Source organism: Myotis daubentonii, chromosome X (genome assembly GCF_963259705.1).
Source record: "Myotis daubentonii chromosome X, mMyoDau2.1, whole genome shotgun sequence".
Classification (NCBI taxonomy): domain Eukaryota; kingdom Metazoa; phylum Chordata; class Mammalia; order Chiroptera; family Vespertilionidae; genus Myotis; species Myotis daubentonii.
In genome coordinates this window covers 45,823,807-45,842,788 of record NC_081861.1, presented here as the reverse complement: position 1 = coordinate 45,842,788, position 18,982 = coordinate 45,823,807, and the positions used below count along the sequence as shown (strand labels likewise).

The 18,982-nt window shown below is 39.0% G+C and overlaps 1 pseudogene; it reads right to left on the bottom strand.

The window, feature by feature from the left end:
- Positions 1-4,345: 4,345 nt before the first annotated feature.
- LOC132223473 (actin-binding protein WASF3-like) lies at positions 4,346-17,386 on the bottom strand (annotated as a pseudogene).
- Positions 17,387-18,982: the final 1,596 nt, after the last annotated feature.

Here is an 18,982-nt window from a genome sequence, read left to right as displayed (position 1 = left end):
TTAACTCTGGTGCCGTGTCACATACAGAAATTTTTTGATATTTGCAACCATAGTAAAACAAAGACTTATATTTTTGATATTTATTTTATATACTTAAATGCCATTTAACAAAGAAAAATCAACCAAAAAAATAAGTTCGCGTGTCACCTCTGACACGCATGTCATAGGTTCGCCATCACTGGGTTAGGGCAAGGACCTCAAGTCTTTAAAGGCTACTAAGATACTTTGACTCCTGCCTATTCCTTATGTAACACTCAATGAGATTTATCCATTTTTATTTCTCCTATTTTTTCCCACTTTTAGATGTTATGTCTACTTTGTCAGAACATATAATGTTTATGTGCTTATCTTCCATGTTTGTCTACTTATTAATCTTAGTTCTATAATTGAAAATATAAAATACCATTTGTCCTTTTACCTAAGTATTCTCAGTCATATCTTGATTGGATAAAGCTAATCTAATAGTCTTAATAGATTCATCTGAAAAGGTACATTAAAGCAATATTATTTGAGTACTTGAATGATTGATAAATGTTTTTCTATATCTTTTATTTTATTGTTTAGGGTTAAAGCTAATTTTATTTAGATATTACTTGTACATAATCTATAGTAAGATATACAAACAGATAAAAATTGTTTAACAGGAGTTCTTTAATACCACTTTAAATTTAATTTACAATAGTGTTGGTAATACAGTACGTCCTTGGGTTACATTGGAGATCCATTCCTATGGCGTGACGTAACGTGATTTTCGCTGTAAGTCGGAACCCACCTACATATGCATCTACGTAGTCACTCACATGGAGCACATACACAGCAGTAATGAAGTGAAACAGTAAAAAAATTTAAAAGAAAGATAACAATTCCTGACCTTTACTTGTAGTAAATAAATAATAAAAAACATAAAGCAAATATGTACATACGTCAAAATGACAGAAATTTTTTTAAAATATATTTTATTGATTTTTTAAATTAAATCTTTATTGTTCAGATTATTACATTTGTTCCTCTTTTTCCCCCCATAACTCCCCTCCTCCCAGTTCCCGCCCCACCCTCCGCCCTCACTCCCCACCCACTGTCCTCATCCATAGGTGCATGATTTTTGTCCAGTCTCTTCCCGCATCTCCCACACCCCTTCCCCCCCCCCCAAGAATAGTCAGTCCATTCCCTTTCTATGCCCCTGATTCTATTATAATCACCAGTTCATTCTGTTCATCAGATTATTTACTCACTTGATTCTTGGATTCACTTGTTGATAGATGCATGTTTGTTGTTCATAATTTGTATCTTTACCTTTTTCTTCTTCTTCCTCTTCTTAAAGGATACCTTTCAGCATTTCATATAATCCTGGTTTGGTGGTGATGAACTCCTTTAGCTTTTCCTTATCTGTGAAGCTCTTTATCTGACCTTCAGTTCTGAATGATAGCTTTGCTGGATAAAGGTATCTTGGTTGTAGGTTCTTGGTATTCATCACTTTGAATATTTCTTGCCATTCCCTTCTGGCCTGCAAAGTTTCTGTTGAGAAATCAGCTGACAGTCGTATGGGTATTCCCTTGTAGGTAACTGAGTTTCTTTCTCTTGCTGCTTTTAGGATTTTCTCTTTGTCTTTTGCTCTTGGCATTTTAATTATGATGTGTCTTGGTGTGGTCCTCTTTGGATTCCTTTTGTTTGGGGTTCTCTGCGCTTCCTGGACCTATAAGTCTATTTCTTTCACCAGATGTGGGAAGTTTTCTGTCATTATTTCTTCAAATAGGTTTTCAATATCTTGCTCTCTCTCATCTTCTGGCACCCCTATAATTCTGATGTTGGTACGCTTGAAGCTGTCCCAGAGGCTCCTTACACTATCTTCGTATTTTCGGATTCTTTTTTCATTTTGCTTTTCCGGTTGGGTGTTTTTTGCTTCTTCACATTTCAAATCTTTGCCTTGATTCTTGTGCTCCTCTGGTCTGCTCTTGGGAGTCTGTATAGCATTCGTTATTTTAGTCCGTGTATGCTTAATTTCTAGTTGGTTCTTTATCATAACATCGAGGGTCTCATTAGATTTCTTGAGGATCTCACTACATTTATCGGAGGCTTCTAGACAGTTCTTAAGAGACCTTAAAAGTGTGGTTCTGAACTCAATATCCTCCATTGACAGTTTTGTCCTGTTTCTTTGTCTCCGCATTTTTTTATTCTTTCTTGGTGCACCCCCTAGTGGTCTTTGTGTGCAGTCTTGTTGTAGTTAAGCCTTGATTGTTGTCGGCAATACCGGGGGTGATTTGACCTCCAGGCTAACTGGCTATGAGAGTCCGCTGTGTCTGCAGTGGGAGAGCAGAACTTTTTTTTTTTTAATAAATAAATGGGAAATGGCAACATAACCATGAAGCGATGTATGTCGAGTCCAATGTAACCTGAAGACTGCCTGTACTGCAGGATGGCAGATATTCTGAATAGAAAAGAAAAAGTAATTGTTACTCTGGCTGATAAAGTCCAACTAGTGTTTAAATGATGAAAATGTATCATGTATTTCAGATGCAAATTATTACAAAACGTTCACAACCTAGCCACTTGATGCTTAGAAAAGATTTTGATATCCTAAAAATTTACTGAAATGAAAAATGTTAATTCTCTAACAGTATTCTTTTACTAAAGAAAAATGTAAGGGCACCAATTCTTATGGTTTGGTTTTGGGCTAACAATAGGAAATAAACCATACCATGTTTGTGTTTCTAACGAGTGATCTTCTCATCCCCTTTGCCTAATCTGTCATACGAAAGAAAGCTTGTAGGACAAGGGACAATTTAAAATAACCTTATAATAATGTATAAGTACTTTAAAATATAAAATTCATAGGTATGAAATACGCTTTTAAATGTTCTCATTTGTTTTGGTAAATACTCTTTGAAAATGAAAACTGAAAATTCAAAATATTGCCTTTTCCCTTTTCATGTAATACCATATTAGAAAAAGTCTAAATTTAAATGTTAGAATCAAATTTGCTGAGAAAAATACTGCAAAATAATATAAATTGATTTTTATTCCTTTTCCATTATTTGAAAGACTACATTACACATCCGGGCAAAGGCTTTTTCACTAGTCACAAAATCAAGTTGAAAATAACTTGTTGATTAAACTACAGGAAGGCAACTAATAACTATTAGACTTATGAATATTTATGAATAAACTGTCACTGATTTCATGGTAATAAGCTATAAACAGAAGAAATCCTCAAGTAGATAGTAGCTTTATGTGTCCTCTCCATCCTGAAAACAGAAGGGACATGAGAAACAAATATAACTCCTAATCCAAAGTCCCGGCATACACACAAAAAAACCCTACAAAATACCGTAATAAACGCAAAACCTTGTTATAAAGACAAAATAAGACTAAAAATGATAAAAGATTCAAGAATAATTTCAAGAGAGTAGGCCTCTACATTGAAAAAACAGGAAAGAAAAGTTCATTAACAACTATTACTTCTATTGAATAAAATTATAGGGTAGCTAAATGGTGACTAGCTCTGATAAACTCAAGAGGCATATGTGGAAACAGCTAGTACGGACATGAGGCTTTTAAGAGTTTCAAAATCTTTGTGACTAAAACCCAAAGTACAGGCTTCCTACAATGACCGGGTACAAACCAAGCAGCTGTCCACTCAGGGATACACAGACATTCTTGGGGCGGGGTGGGGCGGGCTGATTTCCTCAGGTGAACTCAACACAACTCTATTTGCTACAGTCATTACATTCAAACCATCAGCTCAAACAGCTCTAGCTAAAGCAGGGGTCCTCAAACTACAGCCCGCGGGCCACATGCAAATACACATATTGTATTGTTCCCGTTTTGTTTTTTTTACTTCAAAATAAGATATGTGAAGTGTGCATAGGAATTTGTTCATAGTTTTTTTTTAAACTATAGTCCGGCCCTCCAACAGTCTGAGGGACAGTGAACTGGCCCCCTGTTTAAAAAGTTTGAGGACCCCTGGGCTAAAGATTCCTGTGCCATGTCTGAGCCTCACTAGTACCTGCCACCTTTTTTGCATGCTGGGTCTTGGTGCGAATTCCTTAGTCAATAAAGTGTCTTATTTTTTTTTTTTTTTGCGCAGTCCTATTCATAATCAAAGCCTGGGGTGTTCGTCTATCATAGACAAGCAGTTATGGAGTGAAGGCTCCGGTGAGGGATCCCGAATCTGGCCACAGCACTCGCCTTCGCCACCCCCACCACAGGCCACAGAGAAAAGCAGAGCTCTCAACACCTACACTTCAGCTTTTAAAGTTCAGACCAAGCAGAGTGAGGTTCCATCAGGAGCAGGCAGAGGAGCTCACTTAGGCCCGGGCTCCCGGGAAGTGAAAGATGCAGGTCTCCTTCACACCCACAGCCCACACCCAGCCACTCTGCCCAGTCCGTCCTCGTCAGAATCACTGTACTCCATGGCAACGTGTCTGGACAGGATCCTGCCATGTCATCCCTACCCCCACCCCGCTCAGCTCTGCCCTCTTGCTCACATGGCTCTTGTACTTTTTTTCCAGCTTGATTCCTATTTGAATAGCCTCAAGAAGATCACTGAGAGCCTTGCCTATGGGTGTTTGTACAGTTACTTGTCGCTTTGTCTCAGCTACTGGAGGGCCATTCACGGGGGAGGATGAGAGAAAAGAGCTGTGCCTGCAGGAGGGTCTGGCGGGGGAGGTAGGGGGCCCCGGAGAAGTTGGGGCTGTGACTACCAGCCCAGTGGAGGGCGGCTGAGGAGGCGCTGAGTAAGAGGACCCAGCTGCTACTGGGAAGGAAGGCTGCCTGGGAATCTGGAGAGAACTGACAGAAAGCAGTTTGTGCTTAGGGGATCGTGGCGGGTGGTGGGGCGGAGGCGGTGCCAAGGGGTTGTAATATTCTATGATCTGGGCTGGGAGCATCCCAGCTGGAGCCCTGGGTACTGAGGCCTGGGACCCCTCTGTGGCCTGTGGTGGGGTGGCGAAGGTGAGTGCTGAGGTCTGTACAGGTCCATGTTCCTTGCCGAGGCCCGGGGGCGGGGGGGGAGGCAGGGGGAGGGTTGGGTACCCTTGCCCAGGGGCGGTGACAGGCTGCGGGTGCAGAGAATGGTTGTGAGTGAGTGGCTGGATACGATTAATCTGTGACATCCAATGCCAGTATCTGGGGACAGGGATTCCGCAGAAGACACTCCATGGTACACACTCCGAGACAACCTGTTGTCGGGTCTGAGCTCTTTGTCATACTAGTACCATCATATTCCACTCCGGGCGCCTGTTTCTGGCTTTTCCAACTTTTTTCATCTCGTGTGTTGTGCCATGTATATGCTTTTGTTTCCTTCGGTGCCTTTTTCTCTTTTCCGTTGTCTTCTGTGTCCTGCAGCATTTTTTCTTTCCAGAGGGAAGAAATGTCGGGAGGTGCTGGGAGCCGGTCCATGCTTGCTGTTTCAAGGGACCTGGCATATATGGCATACTGTTCTTAATATGTTTGCTCACCTTCTTGGCACTATGTGTTTTAACCAAGGTCTCTGAGAAAGGTTGTTTCCCCAGGTAGGGATTTTCCCCTGAAGTTAGGGAGGGAATAAAACCCCTTAACTAAGTGCCAGGCGGGTAATTAATCACTTTAACTACAAACAATCATGCTTAAGCTGCATAATCTTTACTCCCTGGAATGGAGATAAGAAACGCCCTAACCTTTGTAATAGAGATTGATAGGATTGAATCAACTGGTATAAATACAGATGTAACAAGACAGAGAGAGACAGAACTTAGAACACAGAGCCAAGAAGACAGAACCTACACAGAACCTACAGACAGAAGAACTTCGCTGGAGAGAACATGGCAAGGGATCCTGGACTGAACCTGACTGCAGAGGTTGGCAAGAGAGCCTGACTAGAACCTGGTGACTGAACCTGACTGGAGAACCTGAGCAGAACCTCTCTGGAGATCCAGGCCAGAACTTGGCTGGAGATGCTGGCTAGGCTGCTGATCAACTGAACGCTGTCTCCGTGTCATTCCTTCTTCGCCGACTCCGTCTACGCCTTTGGGAACCCCTGGACCTGCTGGGGTTGGACCCCGGCAGGGAGGGAGTGGGGCAGTCAAAGAAATAGAAAGGATTGGTATAAAATTCCACCCTGTCCTTTTAATCATCGCTCTACGTAGTCAGAATTTTCAGAGGAGGTGGTTTATCACTCGTACATGACGGCAAAAGGGTTAGGAATGGTGAATGCTCTTCGAAACCTCCTGCTGGTCTCGAGCTGTGGAACTTTTGAAAGCTTTTTTTCATCTTGATATCCTCTCCCATTGTTGCGTCCAGCGTCCAGCTGAGTAATTTTGACGGCCAGGTGATCAATTCTGTATGGAAGAGAATTTGCTCTGATGTAAAAGTTGTTAGCCTCATTAAACAGCTCACCAAATATGTCTTCAGCACGTTTGTTTAGACAGCTTAGCTGGCTTGTGATAGCAGCGAGGATTGGTTACACCATGAAGTTCACTGGTAATCCTTTCGGGCAGGACGCCCCGCCGGGGTGCGATGATACGCTTACTGTCATTTCATATAAGTGTTGATTTAGGGATTGCAAAAATTCCCTCAGGTTGCATCACCATTTTGGCTCAAATAGCAGTACTAACAGCAACCAAGTTAGCACAGTCGGAGGCGCCACGGCTGTGCCTGGGGCTGCACTTCGAGTCCCTCGGTTCCTCCTTGCCACACTAAACACCCTCTAAATCAGCGGTTCTCAACCTGTGGGTCATGACCCCTTTGGAGGTCGAAGTACCCTTTCACAGGGGTCGCCTAAGACCATCGGAAAACACATATATAGTTACATATTGTTTTTGTGCTTTAATTATATTCAATTTATAACAATGAAATTGGGGGTCACCACAACATGAGGAACTGTATTAAAGGGTCGCGGCATTAGGAAGGTCGAGAACCACTGGATTTAGTAAATCCTTGGTAATAGATTGGTAATAGATTAGGGAGCTGGGAGAAAGCAAAGCAGGAAACCTCTGGGGTTGGATAAAAAGTAAAATGATAGACACATGCTTCATTTACATCCGTTAGTTAACAGTCAATAATTAACATGATAACAGTAACAATGAGGGAATCTGTGGTCTCCGCTCTGGTGCCCTGGCACATTGTTTGTGCCTTGTGGGGCCTGGAAAAAGGGAAATTACAAGTTATCCTCACATTCCAAAGGTATGTTATCCTTAGATGCAAAAAGGTAATACTAGTAGGCTCAGTTAAGATCAAAGTTTATCCTTGTCACAGAATATACCAGCCTAGCACATTACTACCCATCATACACTGCTTTGTAATTAAAAAGTTTACTTTCAGGCCATCCTTTGTGGTTGCTTTAGGTCTCTGAGTTTGCAAGGCCATGAATAGGCCTTCCCTGAGCTTGTCAGGTTATCAAGTGGCCCCTTTCCCCCTACAGGACCCACCTCTACAGAGCAGAGGGAGCATTCAGCCATCTTCAAATTCTCACCAACGTTATCTCATTATGTGTGTGTGTAGGGGAAAGGGGTCACAAACAATGTTGTGAGTTCCATGACAGAAGTAAAAATCACTCTGATCCTCAGATATGAATGCAACAACTGTTTATATTTTTGTGTTTTTCCCAATATTTGTCCATAGGCAGACGTATTTTGTATATGGTTTTAGTCTTCACTATATAGATGCACTTTTAAACTAATAACCTGTTTTTAAAATAAATAATAAAAGTTAAAATGTCTCATTAGGTATCTACTTATTCTAGAACATTTTAAAAATATAGAAAATTATTATATCATTGCTCCAAGACAATGTCTGTTTACATGTTAGTGTTATTTCTTCAAAGTTTCATACATGCATTTCTTTTCTTCCTACATAATTTGATATATATATATATATATATATATATGTTTTCTGCTTTTTATTTAATATGATTTTATGCATCTAATTACTGTAAAGATTTGATACATATGCTTTACCAGGTTATAATATGCTTTAGCATTCTCTTTTTTAATATAAATTCCTTATTGTTTAAAGTATTACATAAGTCTCCTTTTTCCCCCATTGACCTCTATCTGCCCCCCCACCCCAGCCGTCTGTGTCCATTGGTTATGCTCATATGCATGCATACAAGTCCATTGGTTGATCTCTTGCTCCCTCACCCCCTGCCTTCCCTCATAGGTTGGACAGTCTGTTCAATGCTTCTATGACTCTGGTTCTATTTTTGTTCATCAGTTTATGTTCATTATATTCCACAAATGAGTGAGACCATGTCATATTTATCTTTCTCTGACTGGTTTATTTTGCTTAGCATAATGTTCTCCAATAAAAAAAATGGGCCAAGTTCCATCCATGCTGTTGCAAACAGTAAGAATTCCTTCTTTTTTTTTTACCGCATAGTATTCCATTGTGTAGCTGTACCACAGTTTTCTAATCCACTCATCTGTTGATGGGCATTTAGGCTATTTCCAAATCTTAGCTATTGTAAATTGTGCTGCTATGAACATAGGAGTGCATATATCCTTTCTGATTGGTGCTTCTGTTTTCTAGGGATATATTCCTAGAAGTGGGATTACTGGGTCAAATGGGAGTTCCATTTTTAATTTTTTGAGGAAACTCCATACTGTCTTCCATAATGGCTGCAGCAGTCTGCATTCCCACCAGCAGTGCAAGAGGGTTCTTTTTCCTCCACATCCTCGCCAGTTCATGTCATTTGTTGATTTGTTGATGATAGCCATTCTGACAGGTGTGAGATGGTACCTCATTGTTGTTTTGATTTGCATCTCTCGGATAATTAGTGACTTGGAGCATGTTTTCATATGTCTCTCGGCCTTCTGTATGTCCTCTTTCAAAAAGTGTTATTTAGGTCCTTGGACCATTTTTTTTTTTATTGGATTGCTTATCTTCCTTTTGTTAAGCTATATGACTTCCCTATAAATTTTGGAGATTAAACCCTTATCGAAGATAACATTGGCAAATATATTCTCCCACACAGTGGGTTTTCTTATTGTTTTGTTTATGGTTTTTTTAGCTGTGGAGAAGCTTTTTATTTTGATGTAGTCCATTTGTTTATTTTATCCTTAGTTCCCATTGCCCTAGGAGCTGAATTGGTAAAGATAATGCTACGACAAAAGTGACAAATGTCTGCTATTTTGCTGCCTATGGCTTCTTCTAGGATTTTTATGGTTTCCCATCTTGCATTTAAGTCCTTTATCCATTTTGAGTTTATTTTTGTGTATGGTGTAAGTTGGTGGTCTAGTTTCATTTTTTTGCATGTATCTGTCCAATTTTCCCAACACCATTTATTGAAGAGACTGTCTTGACTCCATTGTATGCTCTTGCCTCCTTTGTCAAGTATTAATTGAGCATAATGGCTTGGGTGGATCTCTGGGTTCTTCGTTCTGTTCCATTGGTATAAGTGTATGTTCTTGTGCCAGCACCATGCAGTTTTGAGAACAGTGGCTTTGTAGTATAGCTTCATATCTGGTATTGTGATATCCCTTCAACTTTTTTCCCTCCAACTTTGTTCTTCTTTCTTGAGATTGCTATAGCTATTTGGGATCTTTTTTAAATTAAAGATGTATTTTTGGAGAGTTTGTTCTAGGCCTTTGAAGTATGCTATTGGTATTTTAATGGGGATTGCATTGAATCTATAGATTGATTTGGGTAGGATGGACATTATAATGATGTTGATTCTACCAATCCATGAACACGGTATATTTGTCTATTTGTTTATATCTTCCTCTATCTCTTTTTTCAACGTCCTATAGTTTTCTAAGTATAGGCCTTTACCTCCTTAGTTAAGTTTATTTCTAGGTATCAATATTTTTGTTGCAGTAGTACATGGGATTATTTTTTTAGTTTCTCTTTATGTGAGCTCATTATTGGTGTGTAAAAAAACCATATATTTCTGGGTGTTAATTTTGTATCCTGCTACATTACCGAATTCATTTATTAGTTCTAGCAGTTTTTTGATGGAGTCTTTAGGCTTTTGTATGTACAGTATCATGTCATCTGCGAATAATGACAGTTTTACATCTTCTTTTCCAATTTAGATACCTTTCATTTCTTCTTGTCTAATTGCTATAGCTAGTACTTCCAGTACTATGTTGGACAAGAGTGGTGAAAGTGGACATGCCTGTCTTGTTCCTGTTCTTATGGGAAATGGTTTTAGTTTTTGCCCATTGAGTATGATGTTGGCTGTAGGTTTATCATATAAGGCTCTTTTATTATGTTGAGGTATGATCCCTCTATTCTCATTTTGCTGAGAGTTTTTATCAGGAAAGGGTGTTGGATTTTGTCAAATGCTTTTTTGCATCAATTGATATGATTATGTGATTTTTGTCTCTTAATTTGTTTATGTTATGTATCATGTTTATTGATTTGCAGATATTGTATCAGCCTTGCATCCCTGGAATAAATCCCACTTGGTCATGGTGTATGATCTTTCTAATGTAATGCTGGATCCTATTGCTTTAGCATTCTCTTGTTAGAAGATAATGCTCCCTATTTCTTGGTATTATAATGTTGCAAATGGGCATGATAATTGTAAATTCAGATTTTTTTTCTGTGTTCAGCATAATTGCCTTACTATAGATTTCTAAAGATAAAATTATGTTATCAAAGGAAATGAAAGAATTTAAAGCTCTTGATAATATTATCAAATGGCTTTCCAAAGTATTGTATTAATTTATAGACTTAAATAGTACTCTAAATGTTTATTATTTTGATGGAAAATGGCCAATAGGGTAAAAAAGGGGACATACAATACTTTCAAAAATAAAGATACATTTTTTTTAAATTGCATATATATTTTTTAAATCTTTATTGTTGAAAGTATTACATATATCCCCCTTTCCCCCCCACTCACCTTTCACCCCACATCCCACCACAGGCCTTCACCACCCTGTTGTCTGTGTCTATAGGATATGCATATACACATGAGTCATTGGTTGATCTCTTTCCTCCCCCTACCCTCTACTTTCCCTCTGAGATTTGGCAGTCTGTTCTTTGTTTCTATGTCTCTGTATCTGTTCTTTCTTTTTTACAACTGCATAGTATTCCATTATATAGATATACCACATTTTTTTAATCCACTCATCTGCTGATAGGCACTTAGGCTGTTTCTAAATGTTAGTTATTGTAGATTGTGCTGCTATCTATGAACATAGGGATGCATATATTCGTTCTGATGAGTGATTCTGACTTTTTGAGATATATTCCTAGAAGTGGGATTCCTGGGTCATATGGGAGTTCCATTTTTAATTTTTTTGAGGAATTTCCACAGTGGCTGCACCATTCTGCCTTCCCACTAGTAGTATACGAGGGTTCCCTTTTCTCCACATCCTCATCAACATTTGTTCTTTGTTGACTTGTTATTTTAGCCATTCTGAGAAGTGTGAGGTGGTACTTCATTGTCATTTTGATTTGCATCTATTGGATGATTAGTGACTTGGAGCATTTTTTCATATGCCTTTTGACCTTCTGTATGTCCACTTTGGAGAAATGTCTATTTAAGTCCTTTGACCATTTTTTAATTGGATTGTTTATCTTCCTTTGGTTAAGTTGTATGAGCTCCCTCCATTTGGCAGTATTTCATTATTCCTAATGGCTAAGTAGTATTCTATTGCACATATCTACCACATCTTCTTTATCCAATCATCTATCAAAGGATACTTTGGTTGTTTCCATGTCTTGGCCATCATGAATAATGTTGCAATGAACACAAGGGTGCATATATCTTTGTGAACAGATGTTTTCAAATTTTGGGATAGGTGCCCAAAAGAGGGGTCTCTGGGTCATATGGTAACTCTACATTTAATTTTTTTGAGAAACCTCTATACTATTTTCCATATTGGCTTTACCAGTTTACATTCCCCAAAGAGCAAATTATCATTCCTTTTTCTCCAGGACCTCTCCAACACTTATTTACTTGTCTTGTTGATGATAGCCATTCTAACAGGTATAAGGAGGTATCTAGTTGTAGTTTTGATTTGCATTTCCCTAATAGCTGGTGAAGTTAAGCATCTTTTCATATATCTGTTGGCCATTTGTATGTCTTCTTGGGAGAAGTGTCATCAAATTATTTCCCTTAAAGCAGTGGTTCTCAACCTTCCTAATGCCGTGACCCTTTAATACAATTCCTCATGTTGTGGTGACCCCCAACTATAAAATTATTTTCATTGCTACTTCATAACTGTAATTTTTCTACTGTTATGAATCGTAATGTAAATATCTGATATGCAAGATGTATTTTATTGTTACAAATTGAACATAATTAAAGCATAGTGATTAATCACAAAAACAATATGTAATTATGTATGTGTTTTCCGATGGTCTTAGGCGACCCCTGTAAAAGGGTCGTTCGACCCCCAAAGGGGTCATGACCCACAGGTGGAGAACCACTGCCTTAAAGTGTGGCTGGTTAAATCACTTAGCAAGTTATCTCTTCTGACAAACAGGCCTACTTTGACACAGTGGATAATTGTATATGTAAAATTACATGAATGCCATTTTAAAATACTAGATGTTATACTCATACACGCTGAGTTGAGTTCATTGGCATGTGATAGAGACAGTCCTCGAGTCACGTCGGACTCGACATATGTCATTTCATGGATACGTCGCCATCTCCCATTTATTTATTTAAAAAAAAAGTTCCGTCATTTTGACATATGTGCATATGTGATTTATGTTTTTTTATTATTTATTTTCCACAAGTAAAGTTCAGGAATTGTTATCTTTCTTTTAATTTTTTTTTACTGTTTCACTTCATTACTGCTGTGTATGTGCTCCATGTGAGTGAGGTAGGTGCTTATGTAGGTGGGTTCCGACTTAAGGCGAAAGTTGCATTATGTTGCGCCATAGGAACATATTCTTCTGAGAGCAGCATTACCCCCTAAAAGTAGGGACAGGCCCCTAGGAATGTATACCCTGAAATGGAAAAGCACTTTGGGGCAGAATTTATATGAGTGTTATTTGAATACAGTTTTGCCTGAGGAGGTGAACCATAATAGGGAAGCTTGTATTTTACTTTCCTTATAGAAAGTGAGTTCGTTTATCTAAGCGTAGGGAGAAGTGTACAGCACATATTAATAACGAATGCTATTTTTTAAAATATATTTTTATTGATTTCAGATAGAAAGGGAGATGAAGAGAGACATAGAAACATCAATGAGAGAGAATCGTTGATTGGCTGCCTCCTGCACGCCCCCTACTGGGGATCAAGCCCACAAACCTGACATGTGCCCTTGACTGGATTCGAACCTGGGACCCTTCAGTTTGCAGGCTGATGCTCTATCCATTGAGCCAAACCGGCTAGGGCAAGAATGCTATTTTTAAAACTATTTTAATTGATTTTAGTGACTGAGGAAGGGAGAGGCAGAGAGAAAGAAAGAACTATCTATGAGAGAGAAACATCAATCAGCTGCCTCCTTCATGCACGCTACTGGGGATCTAGCCCATAACTTGGGCATGTGCTCTGACTGGGAATCAAACCTGTGACCTCTTGGTGAACAGAGCAATGTTCAGCCACTGAACTACAGTGACCGGGCCTGCTGCAACATTTCAAGTTTTAAAAAATTCATGTCTCTATCCAGCGAGGTCTTAAAAAAAGATTTAAATGTATTCCTACTGCAATAAATTACGCTATTTAAGCAATTCAAAGCCCCATGCATCTAGTCTCATGCTTTAGAACTGTAAAGCTTTCAGTCCTGTTTCTTTTAAAATCTTATAGTACTTTCATTCAAATATATGTTGATTTAGTTCAAATAATAAAAATTTTAAATCACATCACAACTATTTTGACTGATATACATACCATGATAAAATGATTTTGGACATGTATTCAGAATTCTATATGCATGGGGGGAAATAAGAAATATAAATGTCTCCTAATTAACAATGGTTGCTATTTGCAAGAGATTCATTTGTAAGCAGTTATTTTATAAGATCTTTATATATCATACACTAAAATAAACATAATAAAAGTATGTTGAACTTCCTATTAAGTTTAGTATTATCAAAATTTTGTATAAAAAGATGCTACACTTGATTTACATAGTTAGAAAAGGCAATGAGATTGTCAAATTAGAAGACTGGGTTCTGAATCATAAAAGTTCAGTTAGTGACTTCCTAAAACTGTATATTCCAATAGATTACAAGTATTTGAACTGAAAGTAAATAATTCCCTTGATCTTGATAAGTTTTAGGTGCCTTAACCACACTGAAAGCTTTTTACACAGTAGTCAAATTGATCGACAGGCTTGTAAACCAAAGTTATTTTTCTTGTAACCTTACATTATTTCTCTTTCAAGGTTATCTCAACCTCAGAGGCTCATGGACACTTGGGAAATAGTAGTTATAATTATTGAATCTTGAACAGTTTAGCTTTCTGACCATTGCCACTTGATAAGACTTCAAGGTAAATTTGGCCTTACACTGCAGTACAATATGCAGTTGGGATATAAAGATTATAATCTCTGTGTGTTCCCCTTCTCTCCTTAGGACACCTTACAGTGCAATTACCACCAATAAGCAATTCTCCATTATGAGCAGTCAATTTAAAGAATTCTCTGGGAGAGAAAATGGATTAATCTGACACCATATTGACAATTTACCAGTTCCCTTTCCTTCAAGATGGAAAATCCAGGCCATGAGGAAGGCACTGGACACCTGGGATTGAGTCACTACTAAGGGGCCAAACATCACTCAAAATTATGGCAGAACAACTCTAAGAATTAACATTGCATTGCCTCCTTTACAGTTTGGCTAAGGGCTGACCCCTGAACAAAATAACCTCTTTAATAAACAGCTGTGTCCATAGGATATACCTCTGTAAGATTGCTTTAGGTAGGATGGACAATTTAATGATGTTGGTTCTACCAATCCATGAACACGGTATATTTGTCCACTTGTTCATATCTTCCTCTATCTCTTTTTCAACATCCTGTAGTTTTCTGAGTATAGGCCTTTTACCTCCTTAATTAAGTTTATTCCTAGGTATCTTAATTTTTTTTGTTACAGTAGTAAATGGGATTGTTTTTTTAGTTTCTCTTTATGTGAGTTCATTATTGGTATATAAAAATGCCATTGATTTCTGGGTGTTAATTTTGTATCCTGCTACATTGCCAAATTCATTTATTAGTTCTAGTAGTTTTTTAATGGAGTCTTTCCAGCAAGCATGTCAAACTCATGACCTGTGGGCTGCATGCGGCCCACAACAAATATTTTTACAGCCCAGCCAATATAACAGCATATAAGAAACATTTTAATGAAAATTTTGTCACTTAATTTTTACAATATCCTATTATACATAATCCTATATAATAAAAAGCTAATATGCAAATCGACCAAACGGCGGAATGACCAGTTGCTATGATACACACTGACCACCAGGGGGCAGTGGTGGTCAGTGAGTTCCCACAGGGGGAGCACCACTCAGCCAGAAGCTGGACTCATGGCTGGTGAATGCAGCGGCAGTGGCAGGAGCCTCTCCCACCTCCACGGCAGTGCTAAGGACTCCCAAGGGGTCCCGGACTGCGAGAGGGCACAGGCCGTGCTGAGGGACTTTCCTGATTCCCACCACCCCCCATGTATGATTGTCATGCACTGGGCCTCTAGTTATTAATAACAAAATACAATATTCACTAATGACTGATTAGCATAATCGTGTTGCATTCATTTCCCTTACCCGCTTTACTTGCCGGCGCACCATTTCTACTAGCAGTGAATATTTTAGCAGCCGATTGCCCGGTTATTAGTCTTGGGCTGACTTGTTTGGTGTGCACAACAGGAAATATTTCGCTTTCGGAGAACAAGAAAAATAGGTTTATTTGCTTTAAGCTCATGAATTTGTGCAGTTATTCAGTGTCTGGTAAGTTAATGTTCAAGAAAAAATATTAATTTTTATTAAAATGTTCTATTATTTTATGTTTACAATTACTCATTTATTTCAGCCCTTTGTATTCAGCATGTCTCTATGGAAATAAACCTACATTTCTATGAAAATTGAAGCTTTGGTTTTTTTTTGTGGCCCACATAAACTTAAACCTTGTTTATTTGGCCTGTGTTAGCCTTTGGGTTTGACATGCTTCCTTTACAGTTTTCCATGTACAATATCATGTCATTAGTGAATAATGAAAGTTGTACTTCTTCTTTTCCATTTTGGATATCTTTTATTTTTTGTTCTTGTCAGATTGCTATGGCTAGCGCTTCTAGTACTGTGTCGAACAGGAGTGGTGAGAGTGGGCAATACTGTCTTGTTCCTGTTCTTAGGTGAAATGATTATAGTTTTTGCCCATTGAGTGTGATGGTTGTAGGTTTGTCATATAAGGCTTTTATTATATTGAGGTATGATCCTTCTATTCCCACTTTGCTGACAGTTTTTATCAAGAAAGGGTGTTAGATTTTTTTCAAATGCTTTTTCTGCATCAATTGATATGATCATGTGATTTTTGTCTCTTAATTTGTTTATGTGATGTATCACATTTATTGTTCTGCGGATATTGTACCAGCCTTGCATCCCTGGAATAAATCCCACTTTGTCATGGTGTATGATCTTTTCAATATATTGCTAGAAGCGATTTACTGAGGATTTTATCATCTATATTCACCAGGGACACTGGCATGTAATTCTTTCTTTGTAGGGTCTTTATCTGCTTTTGGGATTAGGGTAATGCTGGCTTCATAGAAACAGCTTGGAAGTTAACTCTAAATGTTGAAAACTAACAGAGAATATTTCTTATTTTTTAATTCTTTACTAGAGGCCCAATGCACGAAATTCATGCACAGGTAGGCTTCCTAGGCCTGGCCGGCGATGAGGACTGATCTGTAGGGTGATCGGGGGGTCCCAGCTGGCACCCACCTTGGCTGGCCTTGCGCTGTCTGCTCACTGGCCATGCTCCCTGCCGCTGCTGTCAGTTGCCTCCCTCTGCAGGGTGACAGGTGGGGCGATGAGGGGGCCCCTGCTGTCACCCAACTTGGCTGGCCAGGGGCCAGCGGGCTGCGGACAGCTTCTGCATTGAGCATCTGCCCCCTGGTGGTCAGTGCACATTATAACGACCATTCGTTTCACTGATCATTCTGTTTGTCGGTCAATTTGCATATCAGGCTTATATTATATAGGATTGTTGAAAGTCTTACATATGTCTCTTTTTCCCCCATTGACCTCTCCCCAGCACATGCCCTTAACCCCCTACTGTCTGCGTCCATTGGTTATACTCATATGCATGCATACAAGTCCATTGGTTGATCTCTTACTCTCTCACCCCCCGCCTTCCCTTGTAGGTTGGACAGTCTGTTCAATGCTTCTATGTCTCTGATTCTATTTTTGTTCATCAGTTTATGTTGTTCATTATATTCCACAAATTCTGTATTCTCTTTGTCTGTCTTCTTTAATCCTTCACCTCTCCTCCTCAGCTTCACCCTTGGCCATGCTAGCACGGCACACCTTGGGCATTTCTTGCATTGCTGGCTCAGTGGTAATAAACTCCCCCTTTTTTTTTGTCTGCGAAGCCCCGGGATCCACCTTTAATTTTGAATGTTAGCTTTGTTGGGTAGATTATACTTGGATTCAGTCCCTTGCTTTGCATCACTTTGTATATTTCATTCCATTCCCTTCTGGCATGATGTGTTTCTGTTGAGAAATCAGTTGATAGTGTAATGGGAGATCCATTATAGGTAACTTTCTGTCTTTTTCTGGCAGCCTTTAAGATTCTTACTTTATTGTTGACATTTACCAGTTTAATTATGATGTGTCTTGGTGTCGGTCTTTTTGAGTTCATGTTGTTTGGAAATCTGTGTGCTTCCTGGACTTGTGTGACTTTTTTCTTCCCAAAGTCAGGGAAGTTTTCTGTCATTATTTCTTCATGCAAGTTTTCCATTCCTTGCTCAGCTCACTCTTGTTGTAAATGTTTTCCTCCACGTCCCGCATGGTTCAGGGTTCAGGATCTGTAAGAGGAGCCGCACACAAATGAAAGAGACAAGAGATAATTTGGGAATAATGGGGGGGGGGCAGGCAGGTAAGTCCAACTCAAGAGGAAGGACTTCCACTGGTGCTCAGGCCTCATGAAGCTTTTATTAGTATGAGATACACCCATAGCCCTTAGGCATGGAGGTTCCAGTGACACACAGACTATTTTATCAATAAGTATTTACTTGACTATCTTATCAATAAGGATTTACATAAGTAAAGGTGGGGAGGTTGCTTCAGCTACCATTATCTGGATTAACAGAGGTGGTGCACAGCTCTGACCTTTGCTAGGGCTTCAAAAGTTCACCAGCCTTCTGGGATCTCTGTCTACACCTCTCTGCTAGTGAAGACAATAGGTGGTTTCCCACACCTCTCATTCTGGTACCCCTATTATACAGATGTTGTTTTGTTTCATGTTATCCCAAAGCCCATTTAGACTCTTTTCCTGCTTTTTATTTTATTTTTCCAGTTTTTGCTCTGCTTGGTTTTTGTTTGTTTGTTTTTGCTACCTTGTCTTCTAATTCACTGTTTCAGTCCTCAGCTTCTTCTGGTCTACTTTTGAAATCTTCCACTGTGTTTTGTATTGCATCTATATCATTGTTCATTTCCTATTGATTCGTATTCATGTTGGTGAAATTCTCATTCAGCTCCTTATAATTCTCATTGAGTTGCGTGTATTTGTCATCCTGATGTTCAAGCTTCCTTATAACCATTACTCTGAATTTTTTCTGACAGATTACTTGCCTCCATTTCATTTAGTTTCTGTTGATTCCTCCTTTTCTTTCCTTTGGGAATTGTTTCTTTGTCTCCCAATTTTTGCTGTCCCTTTGTATTTGTTTCTATTTTTTAGATCAAACTGCTATGCCGCCCACATATATTGGGGCTGGTCCTAAGAAGTAGGTGATTTCTTGGACCCAGTGGTGTAGTGTCTCACATCTCCTGAGCTGGGTGTTCTAGGAAAGCCCCTTGCTTGAGTTATTTGGGTTCTCCTAATGTAGTTGTGTCTTGAATGTTATTGCACCACTTATGGATGGAGTTTCTACTCAGATTGTCTGATTA